We start from the raw sequence: 13,769 nt of genomic DNA, 5'->3' as shown, positions 1-13,769 counted from the left end.
GCCGGTGCCTGCGGAGTCGAACCACAGAGGATACCTCCTTTGAAGACTCCGACATTGTCTATATTTTTTGTCTGAGATATTAATCAATTTCGAAGACTGTTAGCAGCATAGTATAGCATTATTATGCACTATTTAATGTTAATGTTAATTAAGACATGTGTCATCATTACTTAGGCAGTTTTAGAATTTCCGTGGAACAATACTACTACCAACATACGAGTATTAGTACTGGTATTTCATTTTAAATAAATTTTCCCATATACTATACAAAAACATAAAGTACGAATATTTACAGTAACTCAAAAGTCATGGGAATCTATTTATCCCGAAATCACTTTATGAGCCATTTTGAAAAACAGATTGTAATATGTATGTACTTGTGACTTGCATTGTGTTTTCATCTCATCACATCGCATTACAGAAGTAACATATTATATTAAACTATATTGTTTAGTACTATTGCCAAGTCAATCCATTTATTTAAAACATAAAACATTTTTAATATTGATATGGTCTCATAAGATGTAGTTAAGTTAGTAAATTACGATATAATTTAAGACCGAATATCCCTTATTCCTTATCCCGAACCGAAGGTCCCTTAAGTAGGGACTGAATAAATTAACCGACTTGGTATTACATGGATCTCACAACTATTTACGGTTTCTACCGTACTTAATACTTCTGTATTAAGTTGTGAGACTTGGTTTTTTTACAAGTTATGTTTTTGATGGCATAATAGATTTTCGTAAACAATACAAATTTTATGGAGGGAAAAGCATTTTGTGGCATCACCATTATAAAACTCACCGTCACGGATACAGAAATATTACTATTAGGGTTTCGTACCCAAAGGGTAAAATCGGAACCCTATTACTAAGACTCCGCTGTCTGTCCGTCTGTCATAGGGCTCTATCTCCTGAACCGTAATAGATAAATATTTCATTTTTACAGAGTTTATATTAGGGTAGCCGCTATAACAACAAATAATAAAAAAAAAATGGAAACGAAATGGGGATCATCATACAATTCATTTTTGCTTTATATATTTTACCGTAATAGGTAGACAGTTCAAATTTTATCAATGCATTTACTTCAATGGCTACTGTAATAAGAAAAACTAAATCTACGTCAGTGACCTCTACTTTACAACCAGTTTTAGTTAATTGACTGAGTGATAACAAGTTTGCACTCAACTCAGGAATAAATAAAACATTTCTCACCTGGATCTGATGCACATCTTTACATACATTGGTCTGAATATTTACTTTACCCATGTTCTGCACGGATACAGCATTACTATTCGCCACCATTATTTTGTCAATAGACATGGCTGCAAATCGTACATCCAGTTTGAGCGTCTTCTCATATGCATTATTGCACCTGAGTCGATGTACCAGTCATCTATATTTATTTTGTTGTAAACTGCAAAAATTGGGTAAAAGACTATTTTGACTATTGTTCTTCAATGTCAATATAATGTCCATATTTGTTGCAATTGTAGCAACGTGGGCCTTTTCCTTTTATTTTAGGGTGTTCATTAGAGGTATTAAAGTTGTTTTTGTGCTTTGTAAGGAATGCTGAAGACTCAGAAACTTTCACCTCCTGTAAAAGCACAAAATCTGACGATATTTTAATGCTAGAACCCATTATCATTTGTTTATAATTATCCGGTAAACCTGCCAGCATGAGTGTTCCTAGCCATTCGTCTCCAACTTCGAAACCAATGTTATGTAATTTGTATGCGGTACCTTAATATAATAATATTAATTTTATTAACGTATTCCTCGATGCTAACACAATTATCCAATGTTGTGTTGATCAAATCTTAAAAAAAAACGACTTTTCTTGATTGCCCGGAGTCCTCAAAAGCATTTTTAAGGTTTTTCCATACCTCACGAGATGACTTTGCATTATCGATGTGGACATAATTTATCGGTTCCACTAGCAAAATTAACTTCTACTTCTTTCCTTCTTAGCATCTACTTGGCCAGTAGAATCATCACACTCCCACAAATCTTCATGTTCGAGATACGATCGAACTGTAAACTTCCATGTGGAATAGTTTTCTCGCCCGGCGAGTTTTTCAATTTGTAGGTTAGACATATTCATATTATTCATGTCGGAAATTACCTCGAATTACTTTACTGATTTACTGCATAAATAATTGTTCGTACGTGTAGTGTTCCCGACTCAACGTCGGGATAGTAGTATCACTTAAACCCCATTTGGCTCGCTCACGCACCAACACGCCCGTACTCACCGACGGTCTAGCATGACTGCCCCCACACAGTCCGCTCTCATTCCGTGTCGTATGCGCTCGAGACAAACTACCCACAATATGATACACTACATCTCTCCCCTTCTTTTCATTTTTTTTTTTAATATAATGTATGTGCCAACGTAATTGACTAACGCAATTTAATGCAAACGCAATTAATAGCTCACAGAGAGAATGCCGCGATTGGATGTAAACAATTCTTCTTCTTAAGCTCTTGTCCCAGTGGTCGTCGTCATTATGTGGTCCTAGTGGCACGCTTAACAATACGCCACTGTTTTCTCTCGTTTCCGCCTTCCTGGTGCATTATTGTAGTGGGGCATTCACTATAATCTTAATCTGATCTTGATCTACGACTTGACAATGTAAACACAATTTAATACAAATAGGCTTGACACAAACTACCCCAAGTTCATATACTACATCTCTCCCCTTCTTTATTTTAACGCAATTTATTGCATAATTAATTCTTTTTTTTTTTTATCTAACACAACATCGTCATCTACGCCGTTCCTTTGCTACGTGGAGAGAGTGTCGAGTGATGCTCGGATTTAGTCAGACCATCTTAGTATACGGCCTTTTGGGCGCTTACCTTGCCAGTAATCTTCAGTTCTTCCAGGTTGTTTCAGTCTTTTCCGGAAATGTGACCAAATAACTCCAGTACTTTTTTAAAAATATATGGAAGAGAGTCTGGTATGCACATTAAGCTCTCAAAGAATGGAATTGTTGATACAGGATGCAGTCCAAGGTATATCCAACCAGTTCAGGGAATGCAGGGAATATGCAACCGTCCATGTCTCTGATGGTTTCTGAACCGTAGTTAAATATGGAGAATACTACTGAATTCACCCATGTCATTTTGGTTTCCGTCTCCAATTTTTCCATATTCTTTGTAGCAGAGTCATCCTACGTATTTCCTTTTCACAAAAGCCTGTATTGCTAATATTTGAGTCCAGATAGATACAATTACTGTAACTTAATGCCAATGCAGTCGAATGCCACCGCAATTCAATATCAACGCAATTTAATGCCAATACAATTTAATCCCAACGCAATTTCAAGCCAACGCCATTTAATGTCAACGCATTCTTATGCCAACCCAAACACAATTTAATGTCCACGCCATCTAATGTCAACGCATTCTAATGCCAACCCAAACACAATTTAATGTCCAAGCCGTCTAATGTCAACGCATTGTAATGCCAACCCAAACACAATTTAATGTTCACGCCATCTAATGTCAACGCATTCTTTTGCAACGCATTCATTATCACCGCAATTTAATGCCACCGCAATTGCATGTTGGGATTAAGATCAATTTATATCGCAAGTCAATGCAGCGTCAGCATACCTTTCTTCTCTCTTCCTGCTTTTTGTTATTTTTTTTTTCGAACCAAAACTTCCGTCTTTTTTTCCGACTGGTCCTTGATGGTATAAGTCAACTGTCGATCGTTCCTTGTGCTTGTACCTCTAGCTTAAAGTATGACTGATAGCAGCTGTCTCACTGCACGTATTATAACAATTTACCATTGAAAAGGAAGTAAGAAACCTAAAGTGTTCTCATTTATATTAACTACACTTAACTATATAGCAAAATGAGTTCAAAGAACTCTGAGCGCAGCTGACCAAGTTTATCTGTTTACACGATGAGACCGAATAAATGCCCTAAACATAATTATAATTTGTAAGTAATATAAACTTATAAGTGCACAATGTCACTCACCGAAAAGCCACTCGTTAATTCATACTGTACCATAATATATAATGTCTCTTGCCTTACCGAGACCCGGTCCACGCCCTACGTAGACAGAATCCAAATTTAACAAATGCTGCCCATCGTTTCGTCCATGGCAAACACAGATCAAATGCCGTCACAGCACCACCAATGAGCTCAAGTCTTACTCACGTGACCCTAGAAATAGTCTAACGTTAGGTTAGACAACCAATGATGGCAAGCGCAGCCTTCAATGTGCCCGTGTCGCGTTTCACCTGTCCGTTAGTGATATTCGGCCTATTACCGATCAGTTATAGCAAATCGGCTATATCAAATGTTCCAAATATAACCAGGGATACAAAACTCACAAAATTCACAGCTCGCGAATTATACGAAATGTATACTTAAGTATTACCCTAAATATTATGCCAATAAGCATTATTACTTACTTATTTATCAACACTTTTTTATAGTTGTCACCATCACATCACTATTGCATGTTGTTTTATTTTAACCGTTCATTTTAAAATACTGCTTAAGATTTTTTCCAACAACTCCACTCAATTCTGTGCCTCAATTTATTACAAAAATAACAAGACATACTGTCAAACAAAGTACATTTAATGTCAACAATGTAAATTTATATGTTCGTTCTATTGAATTGACTCCTTGTACAATTAACTTATAATTTACTAATTTAACCACGAGTTAGCGTCACCTCTGTTAATGAAACAGTTTACTCATTTACAAATACCAAGTGTGATTTTTTTTTTTTAAAGTTTAGATCAAATTGGAAATATGATTAACGTTCGCGATCGCTCAGGAAATTAGATAAAACCAAGATAGCTCAAATATATTATCAAAATATACAATATATTTATAGCAATGCTCTAAAAATCGAGACATAACCCCAAAGTAACACTGATTGTACATTTTGTCTAAAGTCTTAACCAAACCAAACCAAATTATTAACGTTTCGTAAGTGTTACCTACCCGCTTCCAAGTACATATATAAAATAACATACGGTACTGTATCGCCAGTTCTCTCCCCCTTTTTTCCTGGCACGCCCCAACACGTCTATATGACTCTCTACGGCCCGCGACTTCTCTAACAATCGTAAATACGAGTATGTCCCGCAACAATCCCCATGATTACGGAACACTCTGAGCCTGAATTGTAACAAAATGGAAATATATCACCTGAATCCAAGTTCTTACATAGCTGTCATCTCACAGATGCCCATCTGCTATTCGGTAAACAACCTAGTTTATTCTGCGCCAGATGTTTCATTACGTAGATGCGAGGAACTTTCGCAAGCAACAACTTCCCGGCAGAAGCCCACGAGGCCATAGGACCGGGTGCCTACCAATAGTGTACTACGGCAACTCGCCCTGAAACTCCACGCATCTAGTCCTGCCATGATTGTGCAAAGTGATTAAGTACACAGGGCCACAGAGCGGGCATTGACAAGATTTCGATATTAAAAATTCCATTCCGCTTCACACTAATAGTATCTTAAACTGACTGGCGTTTGACATGACATGACATATTATGTTTCAGTACAATTCATTACCAATTACCAATTGGTAATAAGTCATAGATCACACCCCTCGTATCAACGTCCGGTCTACTACTACTATAAACTTACATATCTTTATGATTAAACCATCCTACAATTATCGCGGTTCCGCACAATTTGCCTTACGTAACTCAGTAGTAATCAGTATTACTAACTATGATTACATATAGTAATCAGTAATTATAACTACAGATTACAAAAAGTAATCGTAAAAAAGTAGTTAAACATTTTGATTACTAACTACTAATTGTAGTTGCAATCACAATTATATGATTACTTTTCATAACTACATATTTAAAATGATGTTGGGCCTTTAAAAATCGTATATACGAGCGCGAGCTCACGCGTTCAAGTTTATGTACCTACTTGTGGTTTGCTAGGTAGTTAGTCAAGAGCCTGTTAGAGCGAAAGTGCAGCGTTAAGTCCCACCACCAAACAGACCATAGGCGGCATAGGAATCAAACCCACACCTTCGGGTTTTAACTCGGGTGGCTGTACAGGCTGTACTCTTATTCCACGTTTTACTCGTATTTCATTGCAAAATATAAATCCATAGAATTCAAATAATCAGTAGATATGACCACTAGATTTTAGCAATCAAATTAAAAGCTACATCATGTAGTCTGATCACTGTAGTTGAGTTATGTTACGATCAAAAGTAGTCAACTACAATGCAATCATAACTACATGCAGTTAAGCACCCCAGTCGCAGTTAGTAACCAGATTACAAATTGCAGGTAACAACTACTCTGGTATCTAATTCTAATAACCTCTTGAAATTTATTCCGATAACCTTATATAACCTTTTTAGATGTCTTTGTAAGCAATCGATCAACTGTTCCAAATTTATTGGAATGTACCTACTTAGTATATAGTATACCTATGACAGATTTATGACTTTATTTATTAAATTCACTTCTAGATTTCATTTGCATGTTAAAATATTATTTTTTTGTAACAGTCACTCCTAGATTTAATGACCACACGCGACCTGTATATTATATTTTATATTACCACATATTTATTACACATTACTTAAGTGTCTTTTACTACTATTTGTCATAAAAACAGACAAAAACAATAACATTAATTATATTCCAATGTACATAGTCTCTTTAAGATTTCCATTTAGGAGGTAACTTTTGAACAATTTTTTCAAATCAATGGGGAACAACTCAAAAGTAATAATTATTTAAACTTAACCTGTTCATACAACGTGACAAAGCAGCTAACACGGCGAATGTCATATGTCTGACACAAAAGGGTAACTACGCGGTAAATATACTGATACACATTACACACCTACCCCACGCACTGGGCTGTGCTGGGCTGTGGGCCGGGCTGTGTGGGTGTGTACGACTACCACTATGGTTTACTCATGGTTTACTGTAAAAGTTTTACCTCTTTCAAATTACATTATTCAAGTAACGTATATAATTTACTAAACTATCAATTAAGTTTTATCTAATGACGTATGAAGTATTATGTTCTCAATGTATTACTTCCTCCCCCATTGATTAAAAAATAAACATTCTACTTACAGTCAAGTGATTCAGTTTTATCCTCGTCGCCATTATGTAGTGTTCCCGACTCAACGTCGGGATAGTAGTATCACTTAAACCCCATTTGGCTCGCTCACGCACCAACACGCCCGTACTCACCGACGGTCTAGCATGACTGCCCCCACACAGTCCGCTCTCATTCCGTGTCGTATGCGCTCGAGACAAACTACCCACAATATGATACACTACAGTACGGATCTAATTTAGGTATACGGGACGGCCTAAAACCTATTAGAATAATTAACACCGAAAATAGATTGAAGTTTGAACAAAAACGATTTATTGCACGTAAGTTACAAAAGTGAAGTTGTCCAAAAATATGTGCAGAGACAATCATAAAAGCAGCAGCGCCGCCAGTGAGCACAAGAGGAATAAAATTATAATAATAGGGATGTGTTTATTAACTTACAATACATTCTATTTATATTTGTAAAATTAAATGTCGTTACTATTTACGTTTTTAAAACTCATAATAATAATTTTTAGTTCCAATACCGTCCACTGGAGCGCTGTATGAGCGAATTCGTAAACGTTGAACGTTTTCGAGCAAACGTAAAAACTCATACTAAGGTCGTTTGTCCACCGCACCGTCACCGAGCCGATACCGAGAATGAGATTATTTTGGGCCGATTTTAATATGTCGTGACGGCGATAGGATGTCCACCGCGACTGATATCGGCGATTTATTACAACAATTTTAATTTTATCATTACTACAAGAGTTTTTAAGCAAGGACGACACCTTAGACATCTTCCACGATAAACTTGCAGTGTTTAAAAATAAAATCTATAGAGTTTTGAAGCCAAATTCTTATAAAATCTAAGCACGTATGTAAAATAATCATAATATTTATAATATGTACAAACACTAACATATTTTTTTTCAAATCACAATTGTATGTATGTAATGTATATCATAAGTGCCTCGCCATCATAATTATCTCATTGTCATATTACATATTTCCATTTAATAATGCATAGCATTTATATATATTTATTATCTATAGACATTAATTTCCTATTTTTAGTAAGATTCTTGTTAATGCACCTACCTTTAATTGCTACGCATGTTGTGTTCATACGTAACTAAAATTACAAAAAACTAACTTTAAGATTTAGATCCGTAAGAACTGCTGCATTTTGTAATTTTGTGTATGATCCTTAAATAAATAAATAAATAAAATGACCCAAGAACATATACTTAAGCCAAGCAAAACAGATTTTATACTTCGGCCCGTTTAACGGTTAAAATAAGTTTAATACAATCTAATTAAGTAATATATGGCTTAAATTGTAACGAAATTTGTCATTAAAATTAGCATTTTGCGAATATTTCAGCCTCAAAATATAGACAATATAGGAAACTTTGAAGTGCGACCTACGCCTGTGTGCGTCAGTGTTGAATTGTGCATGGCGCGAATGTCAACTTTAGGTGATGATTACATCATACTGCTGAGTGCTGTGCCCTTAGTATGAGATTTTACGTTATTACAAAAATTACTGTTTTTGTTTTTGTTTACGTATTTCCCATACTACTCCAATTAGTTCTGACACATTCGCCAAGGGCGCTGATTGGAAGTGTACGGGCCATAGACCCTACGTCAGTAGGATAATATATCTATGGTACGGGCAAATACGTAAACAAATACCAAAACAGTCATTTTTGTAAAAACGTAAAAGCTCATACTAAGGGTACTTACGCTTACGGCTTACGGTTCGTAGACGCGGCCACAGTTGTCTATTCCAGTTTAAATGAAAACACAATGGAAAAATAAACGTTTAATACATATTCATTTACAATCCCTTTTTATTTTTATTTTAAAAACATCTTAGAAAAATCCAATTATCGAAAACACAAAACAAATTAATTTATATAACAAATATAAATATAAAGTCATAAAAATATAATGTGCAATCCTAAACAGTAATTGCTTCTTTCTGCCATACTCAGTGTTCTTCAGATCATCTTTCACAATATATCGCCGAAGGCCTAGGATCCACATAACAATCAACTCTTTGTTGTCTACGAGGCTCATGTCACAGTTGAATAAGACTTTGTCGGTGGTTGAGAGGCTGTTGTATAAACCCAGGGTGTTACCATCCTTAAATAACCATTCGTTCAACCCAAAGTAAGACAACACTGATCCCAGATTATTAATTTTTTTGTAAATTTTCAACAATCTGAAAACGAAAAAAAAAGTTAAGTTTTCGCCGAACAAAATAATATTGTTAGTCTTGTGGAGATGAATACTAGTTGTGTTGAAATCCCATCAAAAGCGTTCGTGTGAAAATGGAAGCCAAGTTCAATATTATGATAAACGTAGTCGTCGTTCACTGAAAGTAGAATTGAGTCCTAAATGGATATCAAAATTTTGAAATTGTAGATAAACAACATACTAAAATTGATTTAAAACATAATTTCACATAATGCTATTTATATGTATGTCTCTTATACACAAACGGTCTTATTCATAAAAAGTTATAGCACACTTATAACGTTGCTATAGTACGATTGTCAAAAAGTGTTATTCATAAACGCATTTTAGGCACTAAACCGTTCTATAAGCCTTCTATAACTTATAGAGGCCAGAACCCTACTATAACAGTGCTATAAGACAAAGATGGCCGACTCTCAACAGCTGATTCGTGATTGCTAACCTAATTTGACAATACGTTTTGAATAAATTTTAAATGTCAATGTCCGTTTTGTATACAAACTTGAAATAATTTATTTTAATATCCGATAAATAATATTATTATATCACTATATCAAATATTTTTTTAGTACGAAATAATGTAATTTAATTATGTTTATCTATGGATATTTGTCAATTTGTTCGCCAAACTTCACTAAAATGGCAACATTTTCATTTATAGTTGACTTTAGCGACACATTAGTTATAGAAGGTTTATGGAACGTTTATGAATAAGCAATTTTATGGAACGTTTTATAAGCTTATTGAACACTTTAACTAATGAGTGCTTAAAACCTTCTATAAGCATTTTTTACGAATAAGACCGTAGTATTTATTTGTGTACAGTATATTCATTCATTTGAAAAGATTAAAATTTCAAACGAGCTTGAGGTTCATCTGATGGTGGGTATTCACTGCCGTTAGGACATCTGTGGCCGACTCCATGTAGTATAGGTTTTAGTGAAGGTGATCAGATAGATCTAGCTACTCCTGAGCACTAAGACGGTTGTTGGTATCGTAAGAAGATCATATGTAAGTCAGTCGGCATCTTCACCTTTCCACCGAAACGCAACACTGCTTCGTGCTAGAAATAAGTCTGGTGTTACCTCCCCAATTGTATTAGCTTTACCATCTACAACAACCTTGTATGTATACAAACACTAACTTTGATTGTAAATATCTACAAGTGGCCTGGTCCTTGCTACTTTGGCATAGGGAGAACTCTTGCTAAGCCAGGCGATCACCTGGCCTGCGGCAGTGCTCCAATAGAATCAGATCGTACTTTGTACATATAATTATATGGAAGTTTATTAGAAAACTGCAAAAGCGTGATTCAGGAGACAGGGGAAGAAACAGTACTTTAGTTTCTTCCCCGTGATATAGAGAGCGCTGTCAACGATGCTCGCAGGAATATAATGCAGCAGCCAGTTCAATATTATGTAGACAAACTTGTGTTTCGCCAAGTTCGTAAAGCCATACCATATTGTTTTGGGAGATATAAATTCCCTAGCTTGAGTGTCTAATGTTAGGACGAGTTGGCCTGCAAATAAAAATAGTTATATTCCTCTCATCTCTCATCGTGGAGTTCACAGATCTCTGTCCTCTCTGACCTAACAGAATAAGGATGTAGCTATAGTCTACCACTGACTTTTTTAGGGTTCCGTACCCAAAGGGTAAAAACGGAAACCTATTACTAAGACTTCGCTGTCTGTCCGACTTCCGTCTGTCCGTCTGTCACAGGGCTATATCTTCGGAACCGTAATACATAGATACATGATTTTTACAGAGTCTGAATAACAGTGGCCGCTATAACAATAAATACTAAAAATAAAATAAAGTTGAATATTAAAGGGGGTCTCCATAAAACAAACCGGATTTTTTCGGCATTTTTCGATCTAACTGTTAAACCGTACTAGGAAGATGGTTGAAATTTTTACAATCCATTTACTACTAATTAAGTAATAAGTGGTATTATAATAAATACAAATAAGAACCATAAAATATATTTTAATATAGTTATTTTAATTTTATTATACGTTGTTTACGTATCATTCATCATCACCCTGACGCCATCTATTGTTGTGTCATATAACTAAGTATTGCTGAAAATAATAAAATTAATAAAAATAAGTAAAAATAATGAACATTTGGTGGAACGGAAGCCTCCTGTGCGAGTTCGACTCGTACTTGCCGAATTATTTAAGTAATGAATGCGACGCCTCTTGTTTATATAGAATCTAATCGTTTACTACTATAGTAGAATCTAATCGATGACTACGTGAGTATTGAGTATGAGTACGTGACCCTAAGTTCAACGCATAGCCCTAAGTTCAAAGCGACTGAACCTACGTAATCAAAGTATGTAAGTGGGCATTAAGAAACGAATTTTTGAAATTTCACCCCTAAGGGGAAACCATAGGTGTTCAAAAATTATATGAAATTTCATCGCTTTGGAAGTTGAACACGAGCGTTTTAGATTTCTGCTCTTAGTTAATAGAATAAGTTGTTTTTTTGGTTTTTGGAAATTGTGCTCCTTAGGGGATATATTATAATAGTTTTATCGGAAGTTAGATACGTAAAATAATTTTTATATGTTTTCGTACATCCTTTAACAATTTAATGAAAAAATCAAATATTATAATTGTTATGCCCTATACGATTATTTACCTATATTATAATTCTAATAAGTAAATATTATATAGATAAAATATGAAATATTGTATTCATAGACATAGAATAATAATAATAATAATATATCATAATTAAATCAAATGAAATTAATTAGGTATTAAATGAATTAAATTAAATGAATTAAAATTATATTAAATCGCTGTTTGTAAATATTTTATTAAATCTAAATAGACTGAGATGACATGTTTTGTAAGAATTAAGGAATCAATAAAAGCTTTATTTATTTATTTATACGATTATTTAACTAACAAGGCAAGAGGTCTTTAAAAAACTTAACGGTATTTGATTTTTTTTTTATTTTATTTTTATTTAGGAAACATACAATACAACATAATACTTAAAGATAGGTTATATAGCTAGTTCACATATCAGTAAAGTTTCCACTAATATCTTATTCATAAAATTACTGGTAAGTGATGACTCTATTGGAGCAAAACGGAGATATTTAATGATAGAGTTACTTTTAAAGAATTAAGTAATTATCTTAAAGTAAAGTAGAATTACTCGTTGCAATGACCTGTCTTATGTTGCTTTTATATTTACCAATGGGGCAATTCATGATATCTATAGGTTGAAACTTTTCGTTGTAAGAGTTACAAGAACGGTACAAAAAGGTATTACGTGTGTATTTTCTCTTGCATGGAGGAACATAGAACAGGTGTCTACAACGGGAATTTACACGGGGGCATCTCAAATATATATTGCTTAATAAGAAAGGAGAGTCTATATAATTATTTAGTATCTTGTATAAAAACATCTGATCTCTCTCAGTTCGTCTTTCTGTTAAAGTTGTGGTATCTTTGGTCACTTGGAATCTGTATTTCAGGTGTTTTATAAATAATTTATGGACTCTATCGAGTTTTGAAATTTGGACGTTGTATTGCGGGTTCCATATAACCGAGCCATACTCTAGTAAGGATCTTACATATGAGTTGAATAGAAGAGCGAGCGTTGAGCTGTGTTTAAAGTCCTTACTGACTCTCAGTATAAAGCCTAGCATACGAAAGGCTTTGGGGATAATGTAATTTAAATGTTCATTGAATGTTAATTTACTATCTAAAAATATTCCTAAGTCTTTTATTTCGTTTACTCGAGTAACAGCTACATCATCTAGTTTATATATAAATTTAATATGGTTGGGTCTTCTTGAAAATGATATTATATTACATTTTTTTATATTAAGATCTAGATAATTGTTTTTACAATAAATAATAAATTTGTTAAGGTCATTCTGTAGATCTAAACAATCGGAGTTAGTTTTTATTGACTTAAAAATTTTCATATCATCTGCGTAAAGCAGAATGTTGGAATGATCAAATATGTGTACGATGTCATTTATAAATATATTAAACAAGAGAGGGGCAAGGTGTGAGCCCTGTGGCAAACCTGAGGTAACTGGGAGGAATGTGGAACAGAAGCCCTTTATAACGACAGCTTGGCTACGCTCTCTAAGATATGAAGTTAGCCAGCGAAGGAGATCCCCATGTATGCCAGCTGCTTCCAGTTTACGCACCAAGACTGAATGTCGTACCTTATCAAAGGCTTTAGAGTAGTCAGTATAAATCGCATCCATCTGAGATCCTTCATCCATGGCAGATGCGATTTGCTGAACAAATTCACATAAGTTAGTCTCTGTGGATTTTTTGCTTACAAATCCATGTTGTTGCTCTATAATCATAGGTCTCAAATATCTGTAAATGCAGTCGTAAATTATTTTTTCAAAAAGTTTAGCTATAACATTAAGTTTAGATAT

Source organism: Epargyreus clarus, unplaced genomic scaffold, assembly GCF_041222505.1.
Source record: "Epargyreus clarus isolate Ecla_fem2 unplaced genomic scaffold, WU_Ecla_fem_2.2 ptg000036l, whole genome shotgun sequence".
Lineage (NCBI taxonomy): Eukaryota > Metazoa > Arthropoda > Insecta > Lepidoptera > Hesperiidae > Epargyreus > Epargyreus clarus.
Note: the sequence above shows the minus strand (reverse complement) of the source record.